This window comes from Herpailurus yagouaroundi, unplaced genomic scaffold, assembly GCF_014898765.1.
Source record: "Herpailurus yagouaroundi ecotype Mexico unplaced genomic scaffold, PumYag 162, whole genome shotgun sequence".
Classification (NCBI taxonomy): Eukaryota; Metazoa; Chordata; class Mammalia; order Carnivora; family Felidae; genus Herpailurus; species Herpailurus yagouaroundi.
In genome coordinates this window covers 18,168,037-18,176,674 of record NW_024412403.1, presented here as the reverse complement: position 1 = coordinate 18,176,674, position 8,638 = coordinate 18,168,037, and the positions used below count along the sequence as shown (strand labels likewise).

The 8,638-nt window shown below is 43.4% G+C and overlaps 1 long non-coding RNA gene across 1 annotated transcript; it reads right to left on the bottom strand.

Annotated features, from left to right (window-relative positions):
• Positions 1-1,350: 1,350 nt before the first annotated feature.
• LOC121035740 (uncharacterized) lies at positions 1,351-1,910 on the bottom strand. The gene is made up of 2 exons (XR_005793041.1): positions 1,733-1,910; positions 1,351-1,583 (listed from the first exon to the last, which is right to left on the bottom strand). It is a non-coding gene; the product is annotated as an uncharacterized LOC121035740 (long non-coding RNA).
• Between the last annotated feature and the right edge of the window lie 6,728 nt (positions 1,911-8,638).

Genomic DNA, 8,638 nt, shown 5'->3' with positions numbered 1-8,638 from the left:
AACATTGAAAGAACACACAAGAAAATAATAAAAGTAGCTATCTATACAAGGTGGAAGTGAACAAGCCGGGGAAAACACTTCCTAAATTTGAACAATTAGCAAACTGGGAAGACACGCTTTACCAACTACGAAGGCTTATTTTAAAGCTATAGTTATAAATACAGTGAAGTCATAGAACAGAGATAGACATATAGACCAATAGAACAAACAAGGAATTCAGAGAGAGATTTGACGTTTGACGATGGTGGTACGGTAGGAAATGTTCAGGTTCACCATGTTTCTATGTGCTTCCCCACATTTCTCATACTCTGTCACTTAGGCTGAAGCCATGTGACTAGTTCTAATCAATAGGCCATAAATAAAAGTGATGTGTGTCACTTCCATGTCCAGGCAGTTATCAAAAAAGACAGATGAGAGGCCACTAAGGTATGGCAACATTCAGCTTCTTGTTCTGGGTAGAAGGTATAAAGATTTTGTTTGATCATTTTTCCCTATAATGTACATGTACTATTTCATATATGCTTTTGTATTAGAGTTCTCCAGAAACAGACCAATAGGAGATATATGTGTATATATGTGTGTGTGTGTATATATATATATATATATATATATAGCCTCATAATATACATTTAATATAAGGAATTGGCTTACAGGAGTATGGCGTTTGAGAAATCCAAGATCTGCAGTCAGCAAGCTGGAGACCCAGGAGAGGTGACGGCATAAGTTCTAGTTGTGTCTGACTCAGAAAGCAGGGCAAGACCCATGTCCCTGCTCAAAAGTCAGGCAGAGAAAGCGAATTCTCCCTCAGTCTGTTTTGTCCTATTCAGGCCTTCAGAGGGTTGAATGAGACCCATTCACATCGGAGAGGGAGATTGGTTTTACTCAGTCTTCTCAGTCAAATGTTAATCTCATCCAGAAATGCCCTCACAGACACTCAGAATAATGCTTGACCAAGTATCTGGGTACCCTGTGGCCTAGATAAGTTGACACATAAAATTCTCCACCACAAGTCATAGGCTTTCATACACAAGCTTCATACACATCTCCTTAAACCATACTCGATCTCCAAATGAACACAGTAACAAAATCATAATTCTGCTGAGATGATATAAATAGCTTCTGTGCAACCCCAAATTCAGGGTCTTTCCCAGAAGAGAAGGTAACATCCTTGAGTAAGGTTTACTCCTTGATATCCTGTAACTTAAATGCTAGGATGTAAAATTAACAAGACACATATCACTACATTTTATATTATATGATGAGGGGATAAAAGAGGGAAAAAAACAAAAATATTGGTTAATATATGTGTTAGTTCAGGCTGCTATAACAAAGTACCACAGACTGAGTGACTTACAAACCACAGGTATTTATTTCTCACCGTTTTTGGAGCCTGGAATTCTGAGATCAGGGTGCCTGCATGGTCAGGTTTGGTGAGAGCTCTCTTCTGGACAGCAGACTGTTGATTTCTTGTATTCTCAAGTGATAGGAAGAGAGATAGCTGGATCTCTGGCTTCTTCTAAGGACATAAATCCCATTCATGAGTGTCTCACCCGCATGACCTAATTACCTCCCACAGGCTGCATCTGCAAATACAGTGGGGATTCAAGTTCCAGCGAATGAGTTTTTGGAAGAGGGGACACACAGCGTGCGCGCGCGTGCACACACACACACACACACACACACACACACAAGCATGCACGTACAAACATGTAAGAAAATAATGAGGAAATACTCATGACAGTTGCAGTACTCATTCTGTGTGGTAGTAGCTGCCATTTGTAACTATCTTCTATCCAGTCTGTATTCCCTTTGCCTTCAGCAAGCAGCTCAGCTGGTCAGAGTTCTTCACCTGGTGACTGAAACCATCGTTTCTGAAAGGTCTCCGTCATTAGCGGTTCTGCCTGTAGTGGTTGTTGTGGTTTCCTGTTGACGTGGTGACACTAAAAGAACCCTAAAGGATCTCCTGTGTTCCTGACCTTACTTTCATTGTGAGGCAGCACTTCAATTTCTCCTGAATAGTCAGAATCAGTCACCCCAGCCAGCACTGTAACTCTCTTCTTTGCCTGTTGATTCAGACGCACGAGGAACCCAAAGGGGCCAGATGTTGGTCCTCACTTCCAGTTCGATGGGATCATTGCTGTGTCTCCTCGTGGAGGTATCCCTTACTTAGTACTTACTAAGGCACCCCTTACTAAGTACCAGGTCAGCAGGGCGTAGAGTCAGGAGATCAAGAAGCAGAAGTGTTGCTATTGGATCACTAGGGGCAATCCTGAGGGGTGCCATCTTGTTTCCACCCCTAGATTCCTGGACCTATGAATCTTGGCTGTGGGAGAACGAGCACCTTTTTGGTTGTGGGAGGGGTCAGCTTCAACAACGTATCATTTACCCCAGAAGGGATATGCCCACATGCTCACACTCTTTACCATTGGAAATAAAGTCATTACAATCTTTGAATCTAATTAGAGATTCTACTCCAGGAACCTCCAGATGAATTCAGAAAACTCATTATTGATATTCTATTCCTCCAGAACCATTCTAAGTACCTCTATCCGTGTTAGGATTCTCCAGAGAAACAGAACCAATAGGCGATTCCTAGGTGGATCCCTACCTCTATCTCTAACTCTTCCTATATGAGGAGATTTATTATATGGACTTGACTCATGTAATTGTGAAGGCAGAGAAGTCCCCAGATCTGCAGTCGGCAAGCTGGAGATCCAGGACAGCCAATGGTCTAGTTCCAGTCTGAGTACAAAGGCCTGAGAACCAAGACAGCCAATGGTGTAAATTCCAGTTTCAGTGTGAGTCGAGTCCAAGGGCAGAAGACCAATGTCCCAGCTCGAAGAAAATCAAGCAGAGGGTGAATTCTTCCTTATATAGTCTTTTTTTTTTCTATTTAGACCTTCAAGGGATTGAATATGTTCCTCCCATATTGGGGGGGGGGGTACCATCTGTTTTACCTAGTCTTACAATTCAAATGTTAATCTCATCAAGAAACACCCGCACAGGGGCACCTGGGTGGCTCAGTTGGTTAAGCATCTGACTTCGGCTCAGGTCATGATCTCTCAGTTCGTGGGTTGGAGCCCCACATTGGGCTCTATGCTGACAGCTCAGAGCCTGGAGCCTGCTTCAGATTCTGTGTCTCCCTCGTTCTCTCTGCTCCTTCCCCATTCGTGCTCTCTATCTCTCTCTCTCTCTCCCAAAAATAAATAAACATTAAAAAAGAAAAAGAAACACCCCCACAGACCCACTCAGAGCAATGTTTAACCAAATATCTGGGCATCTCGTGGCCCAGGCAAGTTGACACATAAAATGAACCATTATAGCTTTTTCATAGGTTTGCTATTTTTTCCACAATTCTTTGTGAATTATACAAATTAGAATGGGTGAAGGATGATTCCTCCCAAATACTCTAGGCAAAGAAAATATTACCAATTAATGCTGTTGGCCTGTTATATCACAAATTATTAGTTGGTACATAAAAAATTTTTACCACAATGTTTTTATGACAGATTTAATCTTTTTACAACACGAAATGATTTATTTCCTTTATTCCGTTAATGATTTTTAACTTAAAGTATTTTGTCTGATATTATAATTTCCACTTGCGTTTTCCTTTGTTGGTGTTTTCCTGATATTTTGTTTTCTATTTTACTTCTGAATGATGTGTGTAATTTTTTTTTTTTTAAAGGCAATCCTGATTCTTTTTTTTTTTTCAACGTTTATTTATTTTGGGGACAGAGAGAGACAGAGCATGAACGGGCGAGGGGCAGAGAGAGAGGGAGACACAGAATCGGAAACAGGCTCCAGGCTCTGAGCCATCAGCCCAGAGCCCGACGTGGGGCTCGAACTCACGGACCGTGAGATCGTGACCTGGTTGAAGTCGGACGCTTAACCGACTGCGCCACCCAGGCGCCCAAACTAAGTGCTTTTAAAAGCAATGTTTATTAAAAATTACACACATCAGGGCGCCTGGGTGGCGCAGTCGGTTAAGCGTCCGACTTCAACCAGGTCACGATCTCACGGTCCGTGAGTTCGAGCCCCACGTCGGGCTCTGGGCTGATGGCTCAGAGCCTGGAGCCTGTTTCCGATTCTGTGTCTCCCTCTCTCTCTGCCCCTCGCCCGTTCATGCTCTGTCTCTCTCTGTCCCCAAAATAAATAAACGTTGAAAAAACAATTAAAAAAAAAAATAAAAGCACTTAGTTTAATTATCAAATTTTACTCCTCTTAAGGGGCAATATATTTCACAGTCGAAATTTACTATCAAAACAGTATGGTTGGTTTTATACCTGCCATTTTGTCTTATACTTCCTTGTTTTATTTATTTTGTTTTATACTTTATTTTGTTTTATTTTTTCTTGTTTCGGTCCATTTGCTTTTACTATAGAAACTCTCTTGTTTATTGTTATTTTATTTAGCAATTTAGAAGAGAGAGATGAGCAAACATCGGCCTGGTGAGAGACTTCAGGGGACTCGAACCTCAAGGACTGGAGAAAGTGAGGTGAGCCTGTAGCAGGTACGATTTGCTTCAAAGCACAGCAGCTGGCTGCTTAATTCATGTCACAGGACAACTGCAGCATGAGTTTAATCATAGGTAGAAAAGACTCTATAAGCTTTTTATACTGAGTGGCATTAATACTCAGATCTTTAAAATTGCAAGCCACGTGATTTCAGCGTGCTGTGGAGTGGTCTGGCAATATGCCAGGATATTGTTAGGCCAGGCCTGGGTAGACACCTGTACCTTTGCTGCCCAAATTCTGGATTTGCATTGGTGACCAAAATGACTCACCTTTGATTCATGTGTCCTGTTTACAGCCCTAGTTACACCAGGCCGATGTTTGCTCATCAGAGCATTTGCTTCTTTGCTGAGTCCAAATCTTTCTATGAGTTTTAGCCTCTTTGGAAACAGTCGCTTCATTATTTTCTTTACATGCACACACACACACACACACACACACACACACACGTCTAGTTACAGCTCTAGGATGGACTTGGGATGGGCTAATGCACCTGAGGAGTCAGGTTGGTCAGACCTACACAATTTCACGTAAAGAGGCAGGAGAATCAGACGTAGGGTCCAGGACTGAAAATGTGTCCTGGAGAGAAAATGTGGAGCTGGTGACAAAGGTGGCCGGCATGGCATATTTCTACTCTTGGCCAAAAGAGAACAACAGACCAAACGTGACTCTGAGGGAGGTGCCGCAGGGTGCACAAAATGTGCACAAAATCACACGAAATTGGTAAATGTCCCATGAATTAATTTCAAGCTAGGAGAATTTTTTTTTTTTCTTCTGGGATATTAGTTCTCAGGTTTTGTATTCTTGACCAATTGGCATCCCACTATGGCTGAAGCCAGGATGGTTTTCTCCTTCCCCTTGACATTTTTTTTTTTAATTTTTTTAACGTTTATTTATTTTTGAGACAGAGAGAGACAGAGCCTGAACAGGGGAGGGGCAGAGAGAGAGGGAGACACAGAACCGGAAGCAGCCTCCAGGCTCTGAGCCATCGGCCCAGAGCCCGACGCGGGGCTCGAACTCACGGACCGCGAGATTGTGACCTGAGCTGAAGTCGGACGCTTAACCGACTGAGCCACCCAGGCGCCCCTCCCCTTGACATTTTTTTGTGGCTGCTATGGTTTTTGACAACACTAAGCATGGAATCCTACAAATAATTTGGGCTAGGATGATAACTGAGGGGTTAGGGATGGCTTGTTCTCTAAACGTTGTTGGTGTGGAGTTAGCGCCGAGATGATGTTGTGTCTCTTATTAGATCATTAAATGCTTTATAAACAAGGCCCATGGGGTATGTGACATAAAATTAATCCAAGCTGTGAGACTCTAAAAGTGATTGCACGTATTCTGTTAAGAAGGAGCCAAGCTGCCGAGAGCATTTCGCCACCAGTCAGGCTAAAAGAACTGTTCTCCCTGACATTGAGGCAAATAAGAGGATGATGATCAGTCTTCACACTGAAAATTTTGAACTCCGAATTTTCACTTGTGAGACTACAAATATTCGCTTTTGGATTTTAACATTCTTGTGCTTTGTTTGGGAAGCGTGAGATTTAAAGTTTTAAATGTCTGTTTCAGAGTTTGATAATGGAGGAGACTTGGCATATGGTAGGGCGAGACTTTTTATCATTAGAGTCACTTTATAGGTGTTTTAGTATTGAGTTTTGCAAGGTCATTCACATTTATTCCAGACAGTTGCTTCTGGGTGACGGGAACATAAATCCCAACAGGTATAAGTTCACTGACTTGATTCTTTGCTGTAAAAAGAATCTTGATCAGGTGCATTGCTAGGTGAGCTGAGCCAACATCTTGATAAATGAGGCATTGACTTAGTCAACGGATGGTGGCAATGAAAGAAGTGTAGCGAGGGAGGGAGGCAAATTCCGATCCAGAGTGAGTCTCTGTTAATGTGAGAACCAACTGAAGCTCCTTCCACAATGGAAAAGATCCAATGTAATCAGGCTTTACTGGTTAGCTGGCTGCCCCCAATTTGTTACGGTGCCCATTTTAATGTTTTCTTTTAACGTTTATTTATTTTTGAGACAGAGAGAGACAGAGCATGAATGGGGAGGGGTCAGAGAGAGAGGGAGACACAGAATCCGAAGCAGGCTCCAGGCTCTGAGCCGTCAGCCCAGAGCTGGACGCGGGACTCGAACTCACGGACCGCGAGATCGTGACCTGAGCCGAAGTCGGACGCTTACCCGACTGAGCCCCCCGGGCGCCCCTGTTACAGCGCCCCTCTTAAAAATCAACATTGGTCTTTGCCATTGGACATTTGAGCAGTCGGACTGGTGGTAGTTAGATCTGCCTCCAGAAGGAGAAATTCATGGTGTTGGACCCATAACCTCTGGCTCTGGTATCTTTGCCATTTTGTTCTCAAGCCCACCGAGCCGTTACTGGCTGGCTTGGAAAGGGACTGACGTACATTAGAGCAGATCACCTTGTACGACACTTCGCTGAGAAGATCCTATGCAGTCAGCCCCGTAGGGAGTGTTCACGTGAGACACAATTATTCTTCCTCGAGCCTCTTCTTTTTTTTTTTTTTTTTTCAACGTTTATTTATTTTTGGGACAGAGAGAGACAGAGCATGAATGGGGGAGGGGCAGAGAGAGAGGGAGACACAGAATCAGAAAGAGGCTCCAGGCTCTGAGCCATCAGCCCAGAGCCTGACGCGGGGCTCGAACTCCCGGACCTTGAGATCGTGACCTGGCTGAAGTCGGACGCTTAACCGACTGCGCCACCCAGGCGCCCCCTCGAGCCTCTTCTTAAAAGTCCACGTCTACCTATGTGGCAGAGGTCTTTGCGACAAATACAGTCATTCTTCCCTCCCAGTTCAAAGCTGCCATTCTCACAGGATGTTTGGCAAATGGGTCACCATAGCTCACATGAAACTATTTGCCTCCAAAACCTAAAGAAGCATAAAAAGCCTCATGTCTCTTTCTTAGAGGAAAGAGCTACCAGGTAGAGTAAATTCTATTTCACATTGTATTGTGATCATTTTTATCTTCTCCGGCCCCCTGGACATTCTAAAAATTCACTGAAGCGACAGACTTCTGATTTGTGTGTGTGAAATTCTACGCTGCCTCACATTTGTCCCACCGAAGAATCAAGGGCGCCTGCGATTTCTGGCTCACCTTCATCAGTGGAGTGAACTGGCCTATATACCCTGTGGGATGATGAAACCATAGGTCCTTGAGAAGTAAACAGTCACAGAGACTCAGAGAATGGGCGTAGTCCGAGCCAGCGTAGGGAGGATGCATTGCTGCCACTGACAGATGAAAAAGAAATCGCTCTGGCGATCTTCACAGATGATATAGGTAACAATGATTGCATAGCGGAAATTTGCAGCTGTGTTGACTCACTACAGTAAAGGGACAAAATCTGGGCGTCTATTGCCATTGAAGTCATCTAATTGCCTTTCAGGTAAATGCATGTTCATCGTCCACGTTGCATCTCCCAACTGTGCATGCTATCCAGGCAAGTTAAATGAGGATGTATAGGAATTGCCACAACTTAATCTCATGCAGTATTGTTTTCCTTTATTCATCTTGTGGGGAGGAACAGAATTCTGTGAGCTCTCCCACTATAATGGCTTTTGCTCCATGTTTTGGGGAGACAACGGGATCTAGGGATTTTGTTTTCAATGATGCATTTAGAATGTGTGTTCTTCATCCTGTGGATGCAATGGACAAATTAATGGAGTTTCTGGCCCCACCGTAATATAAATTTGGGTATACCTATAAACTCCAGCTCTAATTGGTGGGCTCATGATGGTGTCTGGGTCTGTAGAGATTGGCATTAGCTCAGGTCTAACAATCACCAAAAGGTATGGGTATTTCCCTTCACTGCTATATGTTCACCCTGGTACATAATGGCTGGTCTCTTTGGGAAAGGCCAGAAGGAATATCAACACTACATACTTATGGCAGTGTCACAGGAGCCTTGAAGCTATCCGGATTCCTTTTTCATTCAAGGGTTTCTAGGTTTGTTTCCAGGTTTGGACATTGGGTAATGAGCTGGGCCGTTCCATCATTACAATTCAAATCTTATCCCCATTCAGTAGATATAGAGGTTTTATATTTTCAGTGACTTAGATAAAGTGGGACCTTAGGATACTTCCCATCCAATTCGGT